The sequence below is a fragment of the Tachypleus tridentatus genome, chromosome 1, assembly GCF_004210375.1.
Source record: "Tachypleus tridentatus isolate NWPU-2018 chromosome 1, ASM421037v1, whole genome shotgun sequence".
NCBI classification, from domain to species: Eukaryota; Metazoa; Arthropoda; class Merostomata; order Xiphosura; family Limulidae; genus Tachypleus; species Tachypleus tridentatus.
In genome coordinates, this window is record NC_134825.1 from 11,511,176 (window position 1) to 11,539,112 (window position 27,937).

The 27,937-nt window shown below is 31.1% G+C and overlaps 1 pseudogene across 1 annotated transcript in view; it reads left to right on the top strand.

The window, feature by feature from the left end:
* The window catches only part of LOC143224697 (dynein axonemal heavy chain 5-like), an 81,307-nt pseudogene that overhangs the window by 38,689 nt on the left and 14,681 nt on the right, over positions 1–27,937 (top strand). The window contains exons 10-26 of the transcript XR_013013408.1: positions 5–159; positions 588–710; positions 6,272–6,338; positions 7,233–7,355; positions 8,711–8,841; positions 9,330–9,483; positions 9,970–10,134; positions 16,377–16,603; positions 17,648–17,870; positions 18,398–18,596; positions 18,865–19,010; positions 19,261–19,476; positions 22,175–22,312; positions 22,785–22,912; positions 23,478–23,646; positions 25,080–25,235; positions 25,617–25,772. The product of XR_013013408.1 is annotated as a dynein axonemal heavy chain 5-like (transcript). The remainder of the gene's footprint in view (positions 1–4; positions 160–587; positions 711–6,271; positions 6,339–7,232; positions 7,356–8,710; positions 8,842–9,329; positions 9,484–9,969; positions 10,135–16,376; positions 16,604–17,647; positions 17,871–18,397; positions 18,597–18,864; positions 19,011–19,260; positions 19,477–22,174; positions 22,313–22,784; positions 22,913–23,477; positions 23,647–25,079; positions 25,236–25,616; positions 25,773–27,937) is intronic.

Below are 27,937 nucleotides of genomic sequence, written 5' to 3' on the forward strand. Positions count from 1 at the left end.
CTTACTTCCAACACCAGCAAAATTTCACTATATTTTCAATCTGAGAGATCTGTCTCGTATTTGGCAGGGAATAATTTGTACTCAGTCTTCCGTAATAAACTCTCCCAACACACTCTTATGTTTGTGGAAGCATGAGTGTTGTAGAGTAATAGCTGATAGGTTAGTTGCAGTAAATTTTTATTTTCAGAAGTTTAGTGTTTATATAATGATATTTTGTTTCTGTCATTAAAAAGATGTATTTTGTGGATTTATTGATTATTTCAGCATCATACTGGAAAGTTCAAATTCTCATCTCTCAAGAATTATTTTGTACAAAAGAATATTAGTTTAATTTACCATGAGATATCTGTATTAAAAAGAATCAAGCATTAGTTAACTAAATATTAAGGAGTGTGAACAGATAATATTTTAAAATGTAAAATAACTAGTGTTTATTTTTAAAACAAAAAAAAATATGTTGAAGTCTATCGCTTTTATAATTTTTAATCTTTATTGCATTTGAATGAAGAGTTGAAAATATAGACACATTATGTTTCAGTGAAAATATGCATATTTACTAAAATAAAACATTGTTAATACTTGAACAGATTCACATCTTTGAAAGACTACACATGGTTTGAAGAAGCAATGAAACAAGTAGTTTCAGAGCATCTTGGGGAACAATATGTGCAAACAATTCAACAAACGAAGTATTTTGTCGACTTTTTGAGGTTAGTTCTTAATTGTGAAAGTACATTGTAATTAAATTAAATTTATCTTGATTTTTTACTGTAATGGAATTTCTGTTTTAACTTCTAGTGAATCAGAAGGTAGTGACACTAATCGAATAATTGGTATATTCATGACTTATGATATAATCATATATGCTTTATATATTATGCAGATGAATGATTTATTATAACATTGGCTCCTGATGAGAAACATCAATTGAAAACTTGTAACATTACTGTAAAGTAAAAGCATGAAGTTTCTAATCAACTAAGGAAATTGTTCCTTCCAATAAATTACATTACCTCTCCTCACATAAAAAGTTATTCTCATTTAAAGCTGCTCTTTATATACAAAAAACGTTTTTACATGTACTACAAGCCTTTTACTTCCCTTCCATTGGAAGTGATTTATTACAATATATCTGTCATGCAACAATCCTCCACCAATAAGAGTGTGACACACCCTCATTATGCAAGTGACTCCCTCCATTCATTTCTACTTAACTATCTCTTATCATTTGGAAGTGCTCATGTTTTTGCTTTTTATGTGCTTTGCATTCATAAAATTAAAGTTTTACTTCAAAAGTGGATTTATTTATGGTCATATTGGTGATGTTTTTTACTTTAAGTTCATTTTCCAGTCTTTATTAATTTTTAGCACATTTTTGTTTCTTTCATAATTTCAAATGAATTCTCAGGTTAACATTACCACTTTGGATATCACATTTTCTATGAGCATCTTTTTCACAAGCTGCAGGTGAGGATAACTCATTGTTGGATTTAACTGTGATTGTTTGTTGAGAGTTTGATTATTATATGGCTCAGTCACCTTCTCCTGAATTTGTTCCACTTCTTTGTGAACAACCTGAACCTGTTCATTCAGAAAAACATTTTGATAGCCTTTTTTCTTTACTGAATTTTGCCATTTCTTCGTATTCACCTTCTCCAGAGTCAACTAGGCTTAACTTGGAATTTGTAGATGTGATTTCTCAGGTATATGATGTTTTATCCATTTTTTCTATTTTTTTATGATCCCCATCCTTCTTTGTCACATGATAGTTCTTTCTCTCCTAATTTAGCTTTCCAGCCCTCCCTGGATATTAGTGTTCAGGCTAAGCATTTTGTTTCACAATTATTTAAAAGTGCTGGCATGCACACAAACTATGGATCAGTTTGCTTTGGTTCATCGTCAAGTTGACTGTTCATTTCTAGACTTTTAGCAATTGGGGTCTGTTTTACTTATTTGGGACACAGTTCCCAATTTTCCTGTGTGTTTAACCCATGCCCAGGTTTTACTTCTTTGTCTTACCCTTACTTGGCTTTTCTAGTATTTATCTACCATACCTCTCCTTTCCAAGGCAATACATTTAGATTCAGAGGTTGTTGTTTTTTTTGGGGGGGGGGGACAGCCTCTACCTTATTATCTCCATGTTGGCTCATTTGTTGTCTTCGGCTTTTGCTTTACATGTTTAACTTATCTGTTGTTGGGATCCTCTTGATGCAGCCTTGTCCCATGTTTTGTTGCTGACCACTTAGCTCAGGGATTTACTTATAGCTCCTTTTCTTCAGTAATATGTTTCCAACCATGTATCCAAAACTTTGGAAACACGTGTGCAATCTGTGTGTAAACACTCTACTCTCTTATCTTTGGTAACTCGCTTGTTACAGTTGGAACCACAACAAGTCCCTGTTTTTGTTTCCTGTCCTATTCCGTCTAAGCCCTTATCTGTTTCTTCTTGCAGGTGTTTCACATCTCATTTTTATTTGATATGGGTGAGCACACCACCAGTAGTACCTGTGACTATCCAGTGGGTTCTGGTTTGGTGGGAGCTTGATGGTACAAATTTGTTACCTGTTGGTGATTTTTGTCACAGATCAGTGGGTTATTTAAGTTTTATTGCCCCATCTCCCTTATCTTGGGTACCCATTTATTTCCTTCTGCATCAGGATCCCATCACTAACCAGCATCTATCGGAGAGAGTACAATATCTTTTGTTTCAACAGGCCATCAGAACTGTTCTTCATCTTTCTTCAGTTATTATTCAAATTTGTTTATTGTTTCCACAAAAACTGAAGATTGTTAGACTGTAATATATTTGTCCTGCCTCAATCACTTTATCTATCTCCCCTGTTTTATCATAGATTAATTTTTCACCCCGAGGTTGGCTTTTTCTCCAGGTTTATGGATGATGAAGATGGATGTCACAAATGGGTACTTGCATATATTGTTATGTTGGTAATCACAATCATATCTTCAATTTGTTCATTGCACAGTGATTTATCAGTTTCATGCACAACCATTTAAGTCTGCTTTGACCCCATATGTTTTTTTTGTCAGGTGGTCCAAGTATTTACTCATTACCCACATGCTCTTGAATTGCATTTTCATCATTGTATGGATCACTGACCACTTTTAGTTTATTCTGAACAGGAGTCCACTTGTCAGCTTCTTCTGAAGAGGGCTCAAGTTGGGTAGTTAATCAGATTGGAGAAATACTTCCTTCAACCTACCCAATATCTGATTCATTTGGGTGTTTTTTTCGACACTCATCTCAGTCAGGCCCAACTTTGTTTGATGAAGCTTTCAACTTATCACACTCTTACTGTGCCCTTTATTACAGCTCATAAAGTTCTATTGTTTTGGGGGAAGTGGTCGCCATGGCAGTCCTTATCCTCTTCAGTCATGCTCATATGCAGGCAAAGCACAAGCAATGGAATCTTTCAAGGGATCCTTTGATGGCTTGTATTACCACTTTTTCAACCTTAGTCGATGATATGCAGTAGTGATTGGACAGGACCCATATGTCGGCAGGTGTCCTGCTTCCTCTTTCTCATTCAGATTTCATATTTTTACAGATGCATTCCTTCAGAGATGGGGAAATTGGTTGATTAACAGGAGGCTTCAGGGTGTTGGTCTGCAGCAAAGAGGTGTTATCATGTCAAAACTCTGCATCTTCTATCTGTATATTAAGTTTTGGTTCATTTTGTCCATCTGGTCCTTCATTCTCTGGAACTTGATGTGAAACGATATGATCTTTCTTTCTACTCATGCCAGATGGCTGGGTTTTGAATTGTAGTTGACTCACTAATGATATGATCCTCTTTCCTATGGATGTTGTTAATTTGTTGCCAGGTTTTGGATTGTAGTTGACTTGCCATGTATGGTATGTCATGCCCTAACTGCTCTACCAGGGGCACATCCATTGCTTTTACACACTTTTATAATTTATGGGATTTGATTTCATAAATATTGCATGGTTTTGATCACTATCCAGCCATATTGCTCTCGTACGTAGATGTGCTCCTCTTGTTTTCCACCGATATATGTGACATCTTTTTCATATGGGCAAAAACTATACATGGCTCAAAAATAGTGTGGTCTCCCACATCAGATTTTTGAATTTGGTTCTCTTATTTCGAGGAGTGTCCTTTAGATGCTTTCAAAGGATGCTTCTTTTGTTACCTCATGCCAGTCTTTCTATCTGTTTAATGTGGGATTTTAGCTATTTATGTGAGTACAGGGACTAAATTTTTCTGTAGCCAGGCTAGTAGAATGATTTTTTTGGTAGCCAATTTTAGCCAGTGTTTTAGCCAGATAGGTTTGATCCATATCCAACCCTCCAGCCAGTCACATATGATAAGACAGTCAAAGAATAAATGACAACAATGTTCTTATCATACATTTTATTTCAATGAATTTATCATTTATCAAATTTATTACAAAACAACAGTTTCACAGTTACAAAGTTCAATGTTTTTCACACACAAATCATTACAATAATGACATGGGAAGACGAGTCACTAAATTAAAAGTAACTGTTATTACATGCTGCTAAACAGGGTCTCTCTAGATTTGCAAACCAGGGAGAAGTTTTGCTCTAATTTTACAAAATTATGGAAAAGTTTACAGTCAATAGCATTCTTTTCTTCTATAATATAATCTGTATAAGATGACTTTTCCTTGAGCTTACGAAGGGTGAGGTTTGGTCTGTTTTGGGAGACCACTTCTCCCAAGTCTCTCTAGTGAGAGCCCTGCTTAATAAAATATATATCATCACTCAAACATCACCAAACTAAACTTGACAAGTTTCAGTAACATTCATGCTGAAAATATGAACACAAATTCATGACAAAATGAAAAAATATATACATGCCTTGAATCATTTTTCTTGGAATGATCGTGAACTGTCAGTTTCAGATTTGGAATTTATTGATGGAGGCATTAGACAACTTTCACTGTCTAAGGGACGTTTCGCCTGCGAAGAAGCCATTCTGAGATCTGATGAATTCGCTGCATATTGGCTCAATTTATAGAGAATATTCCCACTAATTAACATTTAGTTTTTTACAAGTACATGTTTATTATGGTACTAATCCAGTAACCGCTTTTAATTAAACTTACCGGCCAAGCCATGCACCATTAGATAATGTAATTACATGTGTGAAAGCCATCACAATCTTCATGATCGTCCTTTAATTATAGCGCCGCTAATCAACCACATATAAATGAGTTATTCGTGTCAAGCCGTTAGGTTGCTGTTGATTGAACAATTTTTCACATGCTTGTCGATCCTGACCATGACCTTGCATGAATGCAGATGGGTTATTGATTTTTATTTGCTTGCTGCATACTTGCATTAAAAAACGTTGATTTAGTGAACCAGTCTAGCATTTTGTAAACAAACAGTGTTTCGGCGGTATATTCGCCAATTATAATTTTTCTTCGCCAAAAAACAAAAATAATAGCCATTGGCGAATATGGTGAGTGACAGCGTGAGCCCTGGAGTAGAAGTAATCTACCCTATTGGAATTTACAATTTTTTTATACTGAAAATGAATTTTTACACTTCTTAACCTTTACACTTAACAGTGCTTCAATTTTCTATCAAAACACAAAGTGAAAGTTAGGTAGAATTGAACTAGAGGGAGTCGTGTGTTTAGGATGTATTACACTCTTATTGGTGGATTTTTGTATGATGTTTTGCATAAGAGATGCATTGGAATCAGTCATTGTGGTATGCATAAAAATTTGACTGCACATAGAGGATAGCACTGATGGAGAATAGCTATTTATATGAAAAAAAGTAAGTACCTATTGGAAATACGTTTTTAGTGTAGGAAAATTATAATTGAATGTTGTTGTATAGGTAAACATGATATAAAAGTTAAGAAAATGTTAAGCATTTTACCTTTTAAAGATAACAATATATATATACAAGTTAAAGTTGTTTGACCATGTTTAAACCAAGGGATAAAATATATCTTGTGTATTGATGAAAATTGCATGGTGTAAGGTTTTTTGCGAAGATTAGTTAAAGAAAAAAAGACAGCTTTTGCACAACCATTCAAAAACCTTGGTTAACCACTGTTATTGTTATAATGTTGGAAAGTTTAGTTTACTGAAATGAGTTGTATTTATGTTACTGCCATTGGGTTTTATGTTAATTATACCTTGAATATGATTTGTGACATGTTAGTTATTGTATAATTATTACTTATTACTAATTATGAGTGTCATAAATGAGCAATATGATTATTTTAAAAATAATTTAATTTTGAAGGGATGCTCCTGAACCAGCAACAGAGGGAGTTGAAGTAGAGACAGAAACACCTAAAATTTATGAACCAGTAAGTCTTATTTTTGTTAAAAAGCAAAAATCAACAAAGTGATGGATATTAGAAAATACAGAAGTTAAAAATTTTCTAAACATTGAAACAAAGGTTTTAAATTAGTTTCTTAAGAATCTGTTCATTAACATCATAATTTTGCATTTTTTAGCTTGATACATGGATTTAGTACTAGCCAAAAATCCTAATCTTTATCCACCTCTTGTGGTATTATTGTGATTACACCCAAAACAGTGAAGTTATTAGTTCTGATATGTACAGGAAGCTTACTTTGATCAGAAGTTAATGATGATAATCTTGTTAAGTTTGTCAAATCTTTATTCCTGAAAACATTGCTTCTAATTAAAATTAGAATAATAAAACATATATAGGATTCACTTTTTGCCATGCTAAGTTTATACAAGGTTCAAATGTGTACTTCTACAGAAGGTTAAAGATCAGTTTAGAATTTTTAGAAATACAAGGAATACTTATAATAAACTTTGGTATATATTTAACCATGTTTTTAGATAAGAAATATGCTGTTAAAAATTATGACAAATTGTACCTGTGAAATTCATTAATATTGTTTCATAATCGGACAGTAAAGTTATTGTAATATTTGTGTGTTATTGAATATTCTTTACAATCTTGTCTTAAAAATATTAGTTCTCCAGTGGGACAGAGCTAAATTTATGGATTTACAACATTAAAACAGAACTCAATTCCCTGCAGTGGACACAGCTGATAATCCACTGTGGCTTTGCTCTAAAATAACCAATCCACAATCTTGAAAATATTAACTAAATTTCTGTTTATACCGGAATTATAAATAAATTATCATGTTTCAAACTATAAATTATTAAAAAGCTTTATTTTTCTGTTATTTTTATTTTGGTGTTTTTATTTTATTAGATTCAGTCCTTAACTCTGTTAGAAGAGCGTCTAAAAACACTGCTTGGTCTATACAATGAACTGATTCGTGGTGTAGGATTAGATCTTGTCTTTTTTGAAGATGCAATGACTTATTTAATTAAAGTAAGTTTTTTATAAACATTTTATTTCATTACTTAATAAATTTTAAATTGTTTTCAAACAACTCCTGAGTAACCAGAATAATACATTTCAAATATTTACATACCTGTTGAATTTACACTTTGACCTTACTAGATCCGCAGCATGCTTTCATGTTTGTTAGACTCATTCTGATGTGTTTAATGGAAATTCCATATAGTTTTAAATATTCATGTAAACAGTAGTGTTAAAAAATAATCATTTATGTAGTTGCAGAATGTTTACTTGAAGAACAGCTTAACATAGTTTTGCTGTATGCAAAGTGTCATGAGAATAGCCAATCTGCTACCACATTGTAAGTCGAATGGTTTGTTTACATCAAATTATAAGAAAATTGTGTTGCACTTGTAATACTTTAGGATGTATACCTTGTCTACATGTATGATTACAACTGTCATTTCTGTAATATTATTTTGATAATTTATAGCTTATAATGCTTCACTGCTAATGCCTACATTTTTTAAAGTGATACTTTTAGTGTATGAAACGTATTCATAAAAGTTTCAAAGGATATGACATTGAATGACCTAAGTGGCATTGTCACAGAATAGGTGGCTCTCAACCCTTAATTCCATATCACAAACAAAAACTTTTCATTTTTAAATCGTTTGCCATCCAGTGGACTTCTGAATCACTGGTATAAAAACGGAGTATTTATATTAGCTTCTAAAAATAATTGGCACATCTGAAATGCTTGGTTATTTGACATTTCTATTCATTGTTAACTCTAAACTGTGCTACAAAGAAACAAGCCATCTAGTAATATGGAACATATTGTGGTGACTTGAGAGAATTCAGAAGACTTAAATTTGCTTTTATGTAAAGGATACCTTGATGTGAAATCTTTAATATACGCATTTTTTACTCTTTCACTTTGAAAACAGCTTAAGTCTGTCTAGCTTGCCATGGTCTATAGTACAAACTATACCACTGTAAGATGAACAAAATCTTGGTGAAAATTAGGTGTTCTTAAAAATTATTTCAATATGAAACAGTAGAAATGAAAGGAGTGTACTTAAATTTGCATCAAGTTAATCCCATATGTAGACACACTTCAAAGGTCAGTTGTTTATTACACTCTGTTATAAACTAAGGTTGGTTGTCAGGAGTTGAATCTTAAGACTGCATATATCAGTTAGAAGTAGTGTAATACTTGTTCTTCAGTTGAGTAAATATTTCTTGCAGTTCAGATTATGCTATTGAAAGATGATAAAAACCAGATTGTTAAATCTGTATGTAATGGTAGATAGTTTCAGATTACTCTTTCAGTATAAAAATCTAAAAGAAAATCTAGGCTAGTACTAGAATATTCATTTTAGATTTCAAGAATCATTAGAACACCTGGAGGGAATGCTTTGTTAGTTGGTGTTGGTGGTTCAGGAAAGCAGTCTTTAACTAAACTTGCTTCTTTTATTGCTGGCTATAAAACATTTCAAATAACCCTTACCAGGTGAGTAATAACAAAACTTTATAACAATTTATATTACAACTTTGTTTGACATTATTCATGAAGGTAGTTTATGGAAACTTGTTACTTGCTAGAAATATCTTTAAAAATAATTTATCTTGGCTATCTTGATCATAAAATTATGTACATATAATTTTATACATACTTAGTTTTAGTGTTCTAGTAAAACAGGAGTTTTTGTTAGCAGAGAGCTGTAGAAGTTGTATTGTAAAATTAATTGATCATATACCAATGAAGTATAATTTTGATTAATTTTTGGAGAAAGTAAATGAAATCTATCTCAAATACGTTTTTTGTTAAATAAATATGATTATTTTTGTATCGGTACAAATTTTCATGTAAATGTTAATTGACATCACTTATAATATTACACCAAGATCATGTTTACATTATTATCTTGTCATTTAAAGGTGTATAATTACACATGAAAATAAATTAGAAATGTATTTTTATGACATTTAATGTAATAGGTCCTATAATGCCTCCAATCTACTGGAAGATTTAAAAGTTCTTTATCGCACCACTGGTGTTCAAGACAAAGGAACGACTTTTATTTTCACAGACCAAGATATTAAAGAGGAAGGATTTTTGGAATATCTCAATAATGTTTTATCTTCTGGTGTGGTGAGTTTTACAAAAATATTCAGTAGATTTTTTGTACAGTAAGTTATTGCTATATCTTTGTTATTGTATACGTGATTTCTAATGATAATTTAAATATGATACTTGCCCTGATTTATTAGTATGTTTTTGTGTGTACTGACTTTAGTTACAGTCTATAGGTTTTGACATTTACTGTTTCAATACTTAAATATTCATACAGATCAGTTTGTTTAATTGTATTTACCATTTGTAGTACTTGGTTCTATAACATTAGATTTAATGTTTAAGCAAGCTTATACATTCATCAGTTACTACAATTGTTTATGATCACATGATAAAGTTAAATGAAAATATTAATGTGTTGAGAGTAAGGTGTGCTATTTTTGACTCTCTTTATTCTAAATCCAAAATAAGAATTTTGTTTATTTCATAAATTAGAATTCTATCCCTCATCCTAGCAGTCAGTCATTATTATTATTATGTTACTTTAAGATTCAAATATTTTAGGTTTCAAACCTCTTCACTCGAGATGAACAACTAGAAATTATTCAAGAGTTAATGCCAGTGATGAAACGAGAGTTTCCACGTCGACCTCCTACACCTGAGAATGTGATGGAATTCTTTCTTTCAAGGACAAGACAAAATCTTCATGTAGTAATGTGTTTTTCTCCAGTATGTGAAAACTGCTATTCTTTATTATACATCTAAAAAGGACTGTATTGTTTGAATAGGTTTTGATTGTGGGTAAAAGTTAGGTCTTAGACATATTTGAGCTGTAATTTCTAGGAATGCAAAAATCACAAACACAGCCTATGGTTAGGATTAGGATGCATTATTTTACCATCTACGTACTCTCGGTGTTAATGATATTTTTGGCCGTAATCCCAATAATATCTCATGGGGTTTTGCCAGCTTATGATATTTAAATTTATCGTAAATACGTATTAAACTAACAATACAAAACAGTTTTTATAAACTAATTCATTAGTAGGAGATCACTTGTTAAACTAGGTCATCTTGGTTTACCAATTTGATTTAATGAAGAATGTTACGAACATTCTTTTTAGTTTTCAGAGTAATACTAAAATTACATTTTATGTCTCAGCACTTGAAAAAAATGCAGTACTAAAAGTAACTTTCCAGTTTCTCTGATTGTGAACCTTTTCATGGAGATGAAGTCTATTGTTAAAATAAATATTAAAGTTCACATAGTCAATTATAAATCTCAGGAGACCAGTTATTAATGTTTATTCAAATCAGATGGACTTGTCTTTGAAATATCTAACGCATTTTGTTGTTGAGTTTGCTATCATTCTGTCAACTTTCACATGATTTTTAGGTTCTGGATGTTCTAGACATAATGCACAGCATTGATCAATTTAACCAGCATTCTCCACATTCCCATCTTCCATGTGATATGATGTGTTTGCCTTAGAATAACATACATAAGACCTGCTGTCTTACCATAATCAATATATTTTTGTTGTCAGTTGTACTATTAAGTTTACTCTCTATAGATAATGTCAGTATTAACTACTGTGCAAATAGTTCTGTCGATATCATAAATTATACAACTTCTCTGAAGACTTTATTCATGCAGTTTGCCATTAGCATGAAGAGAGATCTTGTGACTTCACTGTTGGCACATTTTTGTAATCAAGTTATTAATAATTACAGATTTGCTACTAGTGCTTCTATTGGTTTTCATGTTTCTGTAAACACTCAGTTGTTGAACAACCACCCTTTTCTTATGATTATAAAAATGTTTCTTATTCAGGATATTCAGATTCTATTTCTCTTTCTTTCCAGATATGTTTTAATTCTTGAATTAATTTCTGTTATTGTATTACACATGAAGATGCAACTTGGTGTATTCTATGTTTTATTTTCTTGTACCTTTGTATTTCCCTCCTAATCCTGATTATTTTTGCATTATTTTAGAGATCAGAAAAAATGTTAATAGCCTTTTTACATATCAACTTCTTGATTTTCAGATCTTTTGTTGTAGGAAGAGGGCTATTCCATGTGGTATTCTAATTTGATCCATCATCAGTTTTGTGACCTGAAGATCCTTGGAATGTGAAATTACTATCTCCTTCTTTCTACTCTGTATCATGAGCTATAGTGATTGGAATATTATATTGTTCTCTTCATCACCTCTCTCATCCATATCTTATGAACTATAGTCTCCAGAATGTTATACTGTTTCTTCATCTCTCTACTCTGTATCACATTAACAACAAACTATAGTTTCCAGAATGTTATACTATTTTTTCACCTCTCTACTCTGTATCACATTAACAACAAGCTATAGTCTCCAGAATGTTATACTGTTTCTTCACCTCTCTACTCTGTATCACATTAACAACAGTATCTGGAATGTTATATTCCTTCATTCTGGTATGAATGTCATTTTATCTTCTATCTGATCCAGACACTTACAAATTCTGGATCAGGAAGTCTCAGACATGAGTTTGTAATGAAAGTTGTTGTTTTTTTATTTTGGTAGATGGATAATAATGATGGCTATACAGAATGCTTATCATTTTATCATTATTTGTCTGCCATTCTATTGTTTTGTTTTGCCTTTGATGGGTACATTATTTAGTTCATTGTTCTTCCTTTTGAGCCTGGCTCAGGTTGATATTTTTTCTGTCAAATAGTCTAGTTTTACTGATCTTCTCCATTCATTTGATATAAACTCTTTCTTTTGCATAAATATTTGGTTCATTATAACTTTTTATCCATGAGTCTTTCACATGTAGTTGACATCCAGCTAGCTACACCACTTGGATAGATCACCCACACAACTTCCATGTATGTACTTTTATGTCTTCCACACTCACCATCTATGATGTCCTTTCTGCTTTGGGATGAGGGCTTCATTTTTAAAAGTCATTCTCTTGATGTACACATGTGCATCACTTCCAATAAACCTTATTTCTCAGTAGCATCCAACTTCAGACTCATTGCTATGTAGCATGTTTATTTCTTCCTTCAATCCAGTAAAACATTGAATTTATGATAACAGGATCTTCTTTTCTTCTTCATCCTATAAATCTACATTTAATCAAAAATATCTCCCTTACAGGTTGAGTCACTGTGTCGGGAAATCATTGTAATTCTAATTTTTGGACTTTTTGAAATAACAGTTCATACAGTATAATAGAATTTTGGACCTTCAGTGTGTTTTTTTCTAGAGTTTCTACTCATATCCAGCACTATTTTGTGTTAGATCATGTAGATATAATTCTATGGTGGTTGCTTATATCAACAGTTAGGACAGCATTCATTCTTGCAGTTTTTTAATTTCTTGAATTCAGTTTCAACTTTTTCACTTTTAAGCATGTCTCATTTCTGTGTGATAAACATTCTGGAATAATTTTTTTTCTCAAAAGTATTAATTTCTTACCAGGAAGTGGATTCTGCACCATTTAGTTTATTGGTGACTATGTTCACAGATGGTTGTTTGGTGGTCAATTCTTTTAATTCCATGAGCAATCATGTTTTTTCCACTTTACATATGCCCTGTTCCAGATCCATGTTTTCCAGAAGTGGATGCCCTGATTAAATCTTGACAGAACTATTTCTCTCTCTACCTTGAGTATTTGACAAGTCAGTTACTGAAAGTTGTTTTGTTTTTTTCATCAGTCCATTTAGACCATTTAATCCATTATTTCACCCTATTCCGAATGTATTAGCATTGTCATAGTGCAACAATTCAATTAGCACTATGAGAACATTCAGGACATCTTCAAACATTCACATTCAAAATTATATTCAGTATCTATGGCTTTGTGGCTGGCTGTTTTTCAGTTTCTTGTCTGAGAAGTTGGATTATATTTTAAGATGGCTTGAATGTTAGCCATTTTATGCCACTGCTCTTCCTTGCCTATCTGTTAATTTTATCAGGTAACCTTCTAAAGTTTATACATTTTTCACACAGAACTGATTTGTCTGCTACCTTCAAAGACAATGAAAACCATTAGCTTGGTTGCTCTCATTATTCAAAGACCTTTCTTAATAAATGTACCTAACTTTTTTGATGTTGTCCAAAACCAACTTAAGTTTCTTGGCCTTTTCACTTTTTGAACCTTTTGCAACATGTTTGCTGTATCATATTTTCCTTTATCATATTTCATAGTTTCAAATGGAAGAGAATTTTGACATCTGTGCCTTGAATGCTTCATGTATGTTTTTCTTTGAAGGTGTTATATTTATGTGTATTAAGTTTTACTACATAAAACTTGGGCTATGAGAGAATTTAATCACTATTTTTCACTTATTGTGTTATCTTTTTATATCTTGTTGGGGTTATTGATTGTTATTTTTATCTTAATGAATCTCTTAGCAGGGTTCAAAAAAGTTTTTATAGCTTATGATAACTTATACTTCTTGTAGCCTGCTCTTGCTACATTATCATATTGATTAATTTGTTACCAAAATTGTTTACCATGATGTTCCCAAATGCCTTAAAAGCAAATTTTAGGTTATGTCTCACCAAATTTACCATTTAGTGATGTCCAATATCCTGGTCACGTTATCTTTTAAAGAATATTGTTTAGGCATACATATATTCTTAAGTTTTGAGTTATGCCATACTGCTTTCCATTAAACCTCAGGATTCTGTTTGCCTCCAGCTGTGATTCTTCAGGCCAAATGAAATCAATAACAACCAAATTCTTTCTGTGAATGCTTTTACCATTTGGGTTCACATCTATGTGCATGATCACTCAGATATGACTATACTCCTTTCTCCCAACACCTATTTTTAAAAGCAACAAGCATCTAGAACTAAATAGTCTTTCAATTACAAAAACAAAAGTCATAATACAAGACTTCATATTTGAATGGATTTGTCCAGTAAGAACTTTTGCACGCTATATATATATCTCTGATCATCATAAACAAATTTCACCCTCTACACTGGTGCTCCATGAGAAGGTAATGCCTTCTGGAAGTTGACAGAAAATTCCATCTTGTGGCTGATGATGCCTTGTCAGGTATCTTTTCTACATTTGCATGCACATCTTTGTGTTTCAAGCAAGACATTGGAGAAAAGACAGTTCTCCATAAGTCACATAGCTGCAACCAGATGATGAACACCTTACAGTTTGTTTTGTTACTTTTTCTTAATATTAGTTGATGTTCACATTGCACTGGCCATGAGTTGTTGGACATGTCCTTTGGTCATTCAGAGTCTTTTGATCTTTTCTGAATGACAGTAACTTGGCTAGCCTTTTCAGATAGAGATGAATGAGGCCTTAACTTTAAGGACATCTCCACTCATTAGTTATTCCTTGTATCCTCTACTGAGAATCTTTAACTACAGGTACAGAATAGTACATGCAGAAATTGACTACATATAAACTGGTGCACAACTTTTGTCCAAATTAAAAGAAAAACTTCTCAATCACTTTTTTTAACAGTTAATGTGAGGCTAAGAATCATCGTAAACATTCTAAAGTCTCTCACAATATGTTTAGAAAATATTTAGATATTTTTATAGTCTTATTTATTGATTTTTTTCAATAAAGTTGAAATAACTCTTTATTTGTTGGAAAATTATATGTTTAAAAATATAGAAACTCTTACACCCTTGTTTTAATGGGTTTTTCTGTTCAACAAAAATTTTCAGATAATTGGCTCGCTTTCTAAAGTTAAGAAAAACTGTTTTCATGACAGTATGTAAAATTGTTTATTTTTAAACCTAATATGCATTAGTAATTACAAGATTGTTATGATTGTCTGTTATATTGATATGTATTAATTGTACAAGAAAGTTGATTAAGGATGATTTTATCTTTTAATTTGTTTTCATTCATTAAACTGCATCATTTCCAATTTAAATAATGTAACCATCAGCTGTAAAACTAACAAATTATACTTACATAGGTTGAAGATAAGAAAACAAACCACAATTTTAGTGAAAAATAGATGTACATTGTATAAAAATATTCCTTAACATTTTACTAAAGTGAGTTGTAAATCATAACACACACTTCCAAATTATACATAAAAAAGTTTAAAAGGAAAAATAATGCTATTGCATAGTGATACATCAAGTACAAACATACAAACGAACACAGAACTCATTAACAAGGAATAGAAAAAAGAAAATTTAACTTGAGGTTAATACATTTTCTTCAGTGATGTCGAGAAAAACTCACTTGTAGAAAAATATATATGTAAAAACGGCTCATTTGAGTTGAGAAAATATTTTACATAGAGGAGCGAACAACGTTTTGACCTTCTTTGGTCATTGTCAGGCTCACAAAGAAAGGAAGAGGTACCTGACTGGAAGCTGACCACATGTTTGAAAGGGGTTGTGTAACACCGCCCTCTACATTCCGACACTCAGTTACACAACCCCTTTCAAACATGTGGTCAGGTCCTGGTCAGTTACCTCTTTCTTTCTTTGTGAACCTGACAATGACCGAAGAAGGTTGAAACGTTGTTCGCTCCTCTACGTAAAATATTTTCTCAACCCAAACAAGACGTTTTTACATATATATTTCAATACATTTTCTTGCTGAATTTTTCTATTTTATTATGCTGTTTATGTATTTATTTTTGTATTATTACTTTTCACTGATATTATCTCATTACTTCATTATTATATATATATTATTACAAATATATTTTTGGTGTGAGTTATAATTTTACATTATTATTTAATGCAATTTATATATTTTTACCACCAGTTGTTAATAAAGATCACTTTTTTGTTTGTAGTAAACTTTGAAACGAAGTTATGTAAAAATATCATCTTGGCTGCTATATGGCTTTTTTTTTGTTGTCCTGCTTCTACCACAAACTTAACCTGGATTGAATAAAAAATCATATGAAATAAGCAAGCTAAAATTTCACACTTACTTATTTATTAATCTTGGTTTTTATGCTTTCATTTGCAGGTTGGAGAAAAGTTTCGCACAAGAGCCCTAAAATTTCCTGGTCTAATTTCTGGGTGTACAATTGTATGGTTTCAACCTTGGCCAAAAGATGCTCTTGTAGCTGTAGCCAAACACTTTCTAGAAGAATTTGATATTGTTTGTGAACCAGCAGTGAAACAACACCTAGTGGAAGCCATGGGAACTATTCATGATCATGTTGCCACTTGTTGTGTTGACTATTTCCAGCGGTGGGTGTCTTTTCATTAACTATAAAAAACTCTATTCTTATACATTTTTAATTTGTAGACCTTGTAGCTTATTTTATGAAATAACCATAACTTTTTGCTTACTGTAGAAGTACATATCAAGATCTTAATCACTGTCCATAAGATATAAGACCTGAAATGTTGTCTTTATGGACAATACACAGAACTTAAGAATACTAAGGATAAAGCTGTTAGTTTCATGAGTTATATATTCAATTATATGTTGGATATAATTTGTTTTGTATTTGTTTCTTTAACAGTATTTATAAAGAACTATTATTTTGTTAACTTTGTAATTATGTATTTTTTTAAGTTATCAATTGATTAGTACTGTATTAGTGTCAACAGTTTTATTATCTAAATACTAACAATATTATTGTGGCAAAAATTATAGAAAAAATTTGAACCTATTTTTTATTTTATGAAAGTAAATAATTAGACATGTGATACATAAAAATATATAATTATTTCTTTTAAAGTTGAATGTTACAATTAGATTTTAGTCTAGCTTAAGATTTGACCACCATCATTATAATAAGTAGTGTTCATAGATTGTGTATAATATATTAATCAGTGATGTCGAGAAAACTCATTTGCAGAGAATATATATATAAAAAACAGCTAGTTTGGGTTGAGAAAATATTTTACCTAGAAGAGCTAACGTAAAATATTTTCTCAACCCAAACAAGCTGTTTTTGCATATATATTTTTGTATAATATATTGTTCAGTGTCATAATTGTATAATTCTATTTAATGATAATTAATTGAGAGGTAAAAGTATTGCATTGATTATCAGTTACATGCTGTATGTCATATAGACTTTTGTATTTCTTCTTAGTGATTTTGAATTGAAACAGAGTAACTATAGTAGAAAAGTAGTAGACAGGGATTGAATGAAACATAGATGATACTGCTAGGATTACAAGAAATTAAAACTTCAGTTATGACCACATAATAACTCTCTAGTTTTTAAGATACTATCTTTTTCATTGTGGTCTAATGTTCGTTTTGTTTTTTTCTTGTAGGTTTCGTCGGTCAACTCATGTGACACCCAAGTCTTACCTTTCTTTCATAAGTAATTACAAATTTGTTTATAAACAAAAACAGGAAGAGATTGGTGAGCTAGCAAGAAGAATGGATCATGGCCTAGCTAAACTTGAAGAAGCTTCTTCTTCAGTGGAAAATTTGAAGCAAGACTTGGCTGTAATGGAACAGGATTTAGCAGTAGCATCTGACAAAGCAGAGAAGGTGGGTTTTTATATATTTATTTAATTGAATATTTTCAATAACTCGTCTCCCATTTTTACCTCCCTTTTAGGGATATGCTTATATAACTGGTGAACAAACATGAAGAAGGTTGTTTTCCATGAAACTGTTAAATAGAGACTAGTAATACTGTTGCTTTTTTTATATTTATAAATTAAATTATGAAACTATATATATATGTATAGCTTTCTTTTTATAGAAATAAAATTTTGCAAATAATTGTTATTAAAATCTTCACAATTTCTTTTTATTAAAGTTATAGTAAACGTAACTGAATTTTCCCTAAGCATTGGTCGTGAATCTAATGTATAATAGTGAACTCTGCCTTTGTGATCATTTAAGTAACCATAAACTTTTGCTAATAGTAAAATACTGGCTAGAAACCTGTCTCATGGTCATTATTGAACTTCATGGAGCTGTTTTTGTAACCAAGGAATACAAATAATTTGGACTTTTATTGCTTCCACTGCTCTTTTTTAAATCTAATAAACAGGTTTTCCACTTACTAGGTTCTCTCAGAAGTTACTATTCGAGCCCAGGCTGCTGAAAAAGTAAAGAATAGTGTCCAGAAGGCCAAAGATGTGGCTCAAGTCATTGTAAATGAGATCAGTGTTGACAAGGCAGTAGCAGAAGAAAAGTTAGAAGCTGCTAAGCCAGCTCTTGAAGAAGCAGAGGCTGCTCTTAATACTATTAAACCTGCTCATATTGGTAAGTTAAATACAATGAAAAAGTATGTAAGCCTGGTAATACAAACTACAATAAATTCTTCATTTATTCTACTGAAAATTTAGGTCATATGATATTCAGTAATGACTTTTTAACCACAGTATGGATGTCTAATTTAATCCTTTAGTAAGTGTATTTTTAAACAGATCCTTCTATCAATTGTTAAAACACAACATTTTTATTGGCTTACCAATATATGAAAAATTTTTGGACATTTTGTTCTAAATTTTTATTATTGAATTTTGTATAGCCACTGTACGAAAACTTGGGAGACCACCTCACCTTATCATGCGAGTTATGGATTGTGTTCTTCTTCTGTTTCAAAGAAGACTGCAGCATGTCCAGCAAGATCCAGAGCGACCTTGTGTTAAGCCATCATGGGATGAATCACTGAAGGTAAGGTTTTATTATTTTTTCCTGTTTATATTCTTGTATCATGCTTTATTATTTGAAAATAGTTATACTTTTTATGGTTCTATATATACTGATAAGTTAGTGGAAGTAATTATTATTTGAAAGTTTTATGTACATAAAATAAGCCTTAAATGTATAAAATATATTTTAAGAGAATATGAGGGAGAGTACACATGTAACAACAGTTGTTTGTTTGTTTTCAAATAGATTCAGATCTTACACTGTTTTATAGTTCATGTCAGGTGCTGGCTTCCTTCAAGCCCTACAGAACTTTCCCAAGGACACTATCAATGATGAAGTGGTTGAGCTTTTAGAACCATACTTAGCAATGGATGACTACAATATGGAGACAGCAAAGCGAGTGTGTGGAGATGTTGCAGGTCTTTTGTCATGGACAAAATCTATGGTCTTTTTCTTTGGAATAAACAAAGAGGTGTTGCCTCTGAAGGTGGGGTTTGATTGACATTTAATAATAATTTTTATATATATATTGTTTTTTTCTGCTTCTTTATTTTTTAAATTTACTTGATTATGTAGCAGTTTAAAAGTTTTTACTTTTATTTCTAAGTGTTGTCAAGAGACTGAAATTTGCTAAAAAAGTACAAAGTTAGACTGCTGATGATAGGAAAAGGGTGTTATGGATGGATGAGTCCAAGTCTGTAATATTTGATTTAAATATGTGTAGTTTGTACTTCTGGCAGAGTAAAGGTGAAAGATACTTACCTCAATGCATAGCACCTACCATGAAGCATGGGGAAGGCAGTGTGAGGGTTTGGGAGTGTTTTTCTATTGAGATTACAGAAGGTATTTTTAAAATAGTTGGTGTAATGGACCAGAGCAAGTATCGTCGGATATTGATTCATCATGATATACCCAGGGGTTTGCATGTTATTGCTAAAGAATTCTACTACCAAGAAGTTAATGACCCCAAACACTCATCTAACCTGTGCAGAAATTACTTAAATGAGAAAGAAGTTGCTGAAGTCATTCAAATAATGTAATGACCCCCACAGAGCTCAATCTCAACCCAATTGAGCAGATCTGAAATTTGAAAGATCAAAAACTTGACAAATCAAAAGTTACTTCCAAGGAAATGTTATGGTAGTGTATAAGAGACATTTAGAGTAAAATCCCAAAGGGCACTTTGATTAATTTTGTTACAACAATGCCTGAAAGACTGTTTGCAGCTACTGAAGGAAAATGGGGACACATAAAATATTAATTGTTTGCTGAACTAAAGCACTTCCATTGAGTTTCCGTTATACTAAATATGGAGATTAATAAAATTTTGATGTTCCACCATTGTTCTTTGAAGTGGTCTGAAATCAAATTCCATGAATTTTTAAGTTACAGTATTTTTGCATAGTACTGTAACTTTACTATATGTTATTATTGAGTGGCTCTTAGCATGAATGAAATGCTCAACAATTATATTTTTTGTGGTGGATAGTATAAGTAGCTCAGAGCTTCAGTTTATGAGTGAAACCATAAAGTCCATGAAGTAAAATTGATAGATTAACTTAAACTATTTCCATTGCTGGGAATATATGGATACTTTTATTTATGTAGAATATGTTGATGACACAGTCACCTTACTTCTTAGTATTAACTACATTCAAAGATTTTATGAAACATTAAACTCAATTCTTCTGTACATGATTCACTAGTGATCTAAAATACAAAGAGCAGATATCTTTTCTCGATGTTCTTTAGTTACATGATGGTCAAATGGCAAGTTATTCATAGAAGTACGTCTATAACTAGAAAGTGTGAACCTATTTCCCTATAATAATCTAGACATTCTTATTCTCAGAAAATCCTCATTTACACAACTTTTAGTTGGTATTTGTTCAAGATTTTTCAAATGAAAGGGACATTAATGATGAATTGAACTACCTCCAAAATGTTGCTCTTTGTCAAAAATTAAAACAAATTTATCATCTAACTCATTCAACAAAATTAAAAGCTCAACAACAAAATGAACCACATAACTGTTGATAGGTTAAAGACTGGCCTTATCTATTACCCTTTATATTGAACAAAATGTACTGTTTTAAAATGAAATAAAATTAAATCACTTTATAAGTCAATGAACAAACATTCAAGTAGATTTTAAAAAGGGAAAGATGAGATCACACTAAAAATAGGATGTTTTTTTCCATTTCCTCTTATTGTGATTACACTAGTCAAACAAAACCAGTTCTGTTGATTAGAGTAAAGGAACATCTAGGTTACTGTCATTGAAACATGAGAAATTGACTTTACCATTACTTGCCCAAACAACCAACTATGCAATTAATTTGATCATTGCTGAAGCAGAATGACTCCATTAACACAACATAATAGAATCAAAAGATATATTATAAATTAGATAGAACATGCTCATTAATGAAAATTGATTTGAGCTGAACTCCATTTGGAAGGTATTTTGTACTAATTAGCTTTTACACTCTGCTAGTGTTAGTGAGCTTTACCCCTTCCGGATCATTTTGAACTTACATAAATTTGAAAACAGTTTTACTCCTCTCTTGAACTAGTGTTTTTTAAGTAATGTCAATTATTTATTAATTTTTGGATTATTGTATGATATGTTAATAATGTTTTTTAATGAACTTGCTCAAAGAACTTCTTTCCTGAAGTGAATGATCAGTTTTGTTATGTTAAGATATACAAACAAAAACTTGAATTTGTAATAGTTTTAACGATAATTAAAAAGTTATGCTTGTTCAAATCTTCTACAATGTATTTCAGACTATACTGGACGTGAGTTTAGTAAAAACAAATTATTTTGTGTCTAGTTTTGTTACTTTCTTATAAAATATTCAAATTACACCAAAAAGAAAATATATAAAGAATTGGCAGTTTTAAGGGAATGAAGAGAACTTACATTTTAAATCTATAATTAACAATTTTCTGAATATTTAAGTAACAGGTGTATCATGTTTGAGAATTTTCTAAATACTTATACTGTGTTTGTGCATATCCCGTGGTTCTCATACATTGTGACCTTTATGCAAATACTATCTATTGTCTTTGTATATAATGATAGTTTCTGGCACAACAATTGACTTTTGTTATATAGTTACTTGTAGATATTTGAATTATTTTTTTATGTTTGTAAAATGAATTCCCAATTTTACTATAAGGCAAATCTAGCTGTTCAAGAAGCTCGACTCTCCGTGGCCATGGACGAGCTTAACAAGGTACAGGCAGAACTAGATGAGAAAGAACAGGAACTGAATGAGGTGAAAACACAGTATGAGGCTGCCATGATGGAAAAGCAGGTAAATTATAATTATAGTTGTATGAATTAATTAATGTTCAGTAATGTTGTGCAAGTGTTTATTATATGTGTGAATTTTTGCTGTGTTTAAACAGTTATAAAGAAGCTATTTAATTAATCCAACAAAAACAAATTATTTGTGAAATTTACATTTGCATTTAGATAACTGAACTATTTTATTGTGTTTAAAAGTGCTTGGTAGATACATTGTAATTAAATAACTAAATTATTTAAACAAAAATGTTTATATTAATTTACAATTAAAAATATACTTTGATGCTAAATAAATAAACATTATTTATTACATATTACATAACAAAATTATACTTCTAAAAGTAAGCAAATGAGGAGAATAATTTTAAAGAGTTTTCTGATTTTTTTCCATTGAATTTATGGTTAACATGCATGATGTACATGAAAGCTATATTTCATAACAAGTTAGAATTGTAATGATTCTAACATATTGTTCTTAGAGATTAGTGGATCAGGCAACAGTTTGCCGTACAAAGATGTGTCGTGCAGCAACACTAATTACAGAACTGGAAGGAGAGTATAAAAGGTGGACAGAACAAAGTAGACAGTTCAAGGCACAAGTGGGAAGGTATTGCCCAAAACATCATGTATTACCTCTTTTATAAGCTTGACAAGAAAGAAAGAAAATTACATTTTAGAGCCCCTTGATAAATGTAATACATAATTATTGATGTAAGATTAAATTATTAGTTTTAAAGTGCTTTCAATTAGAGAATTTTTTATTATTATATGCAAGGTGTTTTTTTCTTTTGAAAGATTGTATTGTTTCATAGAACTTAAAAATGTTAACCTCAGCTGTGTGTGTTCAGTTGATCTGTGTAATTATTATTTTAATGTGAATAAATGTGTCTTGCATAATATAATTATCATGCTGTGCTTTTTCTTTAGTATTATGATCATTAAAATGCAACAGTAGAAAAGAAAAAGAATTTTATTTTGGATATAGACAATGTAAAGTTATAAAATTTTAGTTATTATTTGATCAAATTTTTGTTTTTATTTGTGGAAAACAATGATTAATATGTTATCCATTATTACGATTACTTATTACATGCCTTCTTAAAGTACATGTGACTGAACAAATATTAAAACACTAATCATGTAAAAGAGATAAAGTTAAATTATATTCACAGACTTGTTGGAGATGCACTTCTTGCAACTGGATTTCTATCTTATTCTGGTCCTTTCAACCAAGAGTTTCGTTCTCTTCTTTTCAATAACTGGCAAGAGGAACTCCAGCAAAGGAAGATTCCCTTGTCTGAAAATCTAGATATCTGTGACATGTTAGTGGATAATGCAACGGTATGTAGTTAATTTTTTTATATGAAATTTTAAAGGTGCAAATCTAAGACACATCAAAATGCTTTGTTGAGAGGAGAAATTATCCCTGCTACTTATGGTGTATATTATTAATAACAAAACTCTGAATAAAATTATTCAAATATTCTGTGTAAATACAGGAACATATTAAGTAAATATAAAGAAGTAAAAATTCAGGAAATTTTACTAAAACTCTCTAATAACTATTTTTAGTTGTTAATAAGGTCATTTAAACAACTAGGCACTACTTTATGAGCGTGAAGTCCTTATTACATATAGAGGCTTGTTTAGAGTCTGAACATTGGTAGTTACAGTGGGCTTAAAAGGTGAAGGTTAAGAGTATACTGGCTAGTTTAGATAACTGGTTGAGATTCTCTATGCCAGTGTAATTTCTCTACTGTGCTACTAATTAGTGCTTTTACAACTATAATGAGTGCTGGAATGTAGACTTTGGGAGCTAAGTTTATATTACTTACCCCCAGGTGGTAGTACTTCATTTCATGTTGTTTTTTTTTACTTTGGAGAGCAGAGCAGTCACCTTCCCAGAATAGTCTGCAGGCAGTGAAGGGTGACAGACGTGAGATGTTAAAGGGTTGAGCACCTGCATCTCACTCTCCTAATTTTTGTGTTTTTTTATTAATTCTGCAATGTTTTGTCAGAGATTTTGATTTACTGTTTTTGACACAGTTATTTTTTTTATTAAATTTCACTTCACTGTTGTGTATTAATAATCTATATTTATTAATAAGGTGTATGTATATATATATATATATACTTTTGAGAACAGTAATAAAAAGTACCTTTATTTTTGCCTGCAGTAGTTAAGTGGGTACAAATAACCTTTTTAGATATGGCTTTAAACTTTTTTTTATATATATAAATTAGTAATTGCAAAGAAAACAATTTTAGTTTTATAGAAAAAAACCTGTAAAATGTTAACACAACAGTATATTTTTACTTGAATATATAACTGAAATATTCTAATTTCAATTAACATAGATGGTTATAGTGCCAAACAAGGAGATATTAAAAATATAAAATAACTAAAAACTACTGTAAATAGAATATATTTTATTCTTCTGTCAATGACACCAGAAAGTATTTTTATGTAGTTGGTATAAGTAAATTTGATTTATTTCACATGATGTATGGTTCAAAATAATTAGGTAAATAAAATTTCACAAAATCAAAATTGTTAGTTATTTTTAAAATTAGAGGCTTTTTAATTTTAATTAAAAATAACTTCTTAATAGTTACAAGAATGTTTATTTCTATTATAATTCCATCATCAAAGTATTATTTTAAGACATTTTATTTGTTTTATGGACATGATTCCTACATTAATAAGATGGTTTGGATCTAGTATTTTGTTAAGAGGCCCCTTATTATAGCAGAATTTATATGTATGCTATTAGATAGCTGAGTGGAACCTCCAAGGTCTGCCTAGTGATGAGCTCTCAGTACAAAATGGCATTATAGTTACTAAAGCTTCATGTTATCCACTCTTGGTTGACCCACAAGGTCAAGGTAAACAGTGGATAAAGAACAGAGAAACAGCAAATGAACTTCAGGTATTTCCTTTTTCTTTTACTATATTATCTTATCTAATTGAGTACAATCATTTTGGCATACATTAATAATTATAAATCACCATTTAAGGTTATTAAGAGACAAAAATAGATTCTTAATTTTAAAATACTGTGAATCTCTGCTGTAATTAACTGGTAATATTAGTAAACAAATGTGCAAATTATGATTTTTTTTAATTCAGTGAATTTATAAAAGAGGTTTCTGTTTTTCTTTTCCTTGTAACAGATAATTGGTAATTTTAAAATACTGTGAATCTCTTTTCTAATTAACTGGTAACATTAGTAAAAAAATATGCAAATTATGATTTTTTTCTAATTTAGTGGATTGATAAAACAAGTTTCTGGTTTTTTTCTTTGTAACAGATAACATCCTTAAACCACAAATATTTTCGTCAGCACTTAGAGGACAGCCTGTCATTAGGAAGACCTTTACTTATAGAGGACGTTGGTGAAGAACTGGATCCTGTTCTGGATAATATCTTGGAAAAAAATTTCATAAAATCAGGTTCTACAAAAAAGGTGAAGTTATGTGTATGTGAATTGTGATTTTAAGTTTCATTTCCAAACTGGGATTTCTTCATTGTTGTTTTTTTCTTTACATTGAAGAAATTTCTAACTTAATTTTCTACTCGATGTTTTGTTCTCACATTTGCATACCTTACATCAAACACTTTTCTTCAGTTCATGTATTTCTATGATGAATTCTGAGGTTCATGTTCCTGCTTCAGGTGTTATACCTCTAGCACTGTTTGCACAGGTTTTAGGTGAGGGAGTCCTATCCCTGCTCTTATCAATTGTGAGATTGTTTATTATATGGGTCAACCTTCTTCTGAACTTGCCTCTCTTATTCTCCTGAACAAGCTGAACCTATGAAGATATGATAGCCTTTGTATGGAATTTTATTTTGCCAGTTTTTCTCCCTACCCCTCTTTCAGAATTAGCTAGGCTTAATGCAGCATTTTTTGACACAATTTCTCAGATGTGTTATATTTTATGCCATTCCTTGTTTTTCTACAATTTCTTATTACCTCTGTGTTTGTGTTGGCTCATTTCTTATCTTTATATTTTGCTTTACATATATGGTCTCACTATAGTTTGAATTTTCTGTGCCTCAATGAGACCTTATTCTGGGTTCATTTACTACTTTTTTCTTTTTGGAATTTCTATATTTTCTTTGGTGATGTGTTTTTAGTCACATATCTAGGACTTTTGAATCTGTGTTTCAACATTCAACCCTTTTGTCTTTTGTTAACCTGAAGATGAGCTGAGAAGTTCGAAACATTGTTATCTGCTTTATTAGTCAATATTAATACCCATACCAGTTGTCCTGAGATACACCTTTTGTCTTTGGTTCCACATTTGTCACAGTTGGAGCCACAGCATGCCCCTTTTCCTTTTTCATCCTGATTCATATCTATCAGTCCCTCTTCCAAGGGTTTCTCATCTCATTGTTTTATTCAACATTGATGGGCATGTTGCTAACAGTACAAGAGACTAACATATCACCACTCTGGAGCTTCTTGTTGTATGTCTTGTTTTGGTTCATTTTATTCATTTGATAGTAATCTATTCTGATTTTTTTTCAGTAGTTGCTTATCTCAGTCACCAGGGTGGCATCCTCTGTATTCATATGTTGGATCTTCATTTGGGCTCACATGCTTGATGTTCCTATCATTACATGTCATTTTCTAGGTTCTTTCACTCTTATTATGTATGAATTTCCTGTCCTGCACTGCCTCACTTTGTCTATATTTGAACCACTCTCCTAGTGCTCCTTGCTTTTCCTTTCTTCTCCTATTCACCTGCATACATCCATGGTCTGTTTATTTACCATTGATGTTTCATGCATTTTTAATCCTTCTGTATATTTTCTCCTTTCTCCAGATTGTTTTCTTCCCTAACACTTCAGTAACTCATGAATATACAGTCATGTGAAAAAGTTAGGACACCCTATGAAAGCCTGTGTATTTTTGTAACATTTTTGGATATATAGATATTTAACCTCAATTTTAACAATACTGAGAGATTTTCGGTAAGGTGTCCTAACTTTTTCCTCAGTTAGAATATGCATTTTTGTAGAATTACATTTTCAGAAGATCTTGAAAAGTCTTTTCTTCAGTTTTAATTGTTTAATTACATTCATATAATCTGTCAGTATTGTTAAAATTGAGATTAAATATCTATATATCCAAAATGTTACAAAATACACAGGCTTTCATAGGGTGTCCTAACTTTTTCACATGACTGTAACTCCTCTGTTTAGCCTCTTTTTCCCTTGCTTTCATTTCACACTTTAATCCTTGTCTTGATCAACATTGATTTCTGTGTCTTGTACATGCTCTTCTCTGTTATACTGCTTGCATGAGTTCATCATGTGGTGCACATTCCCACCTCTTTCTACCTTAGCAACTGTTCTCTTTTCATGTTTTTCCTCCTTCCTCTTTTAGCAGTTGGGTTCAGCTCTTCATCCAATTGGCTTTTCCTCATTATTATCTTCCTCTTGTACTTTGTTCCAAGTGTATTCTTACCCAATTCAGTACCTTACTTTTTTAGTCGTGTTTCATCTTTGTCGTCTTTTAGAGGTACTTCTTCAATCAGGCATGTAGACTACCAATGATACATTTATTTTACTCTCACTGTTTGCATCAGATCATGGCTTTCTTCCTCTTCATGTTATCTTCTTC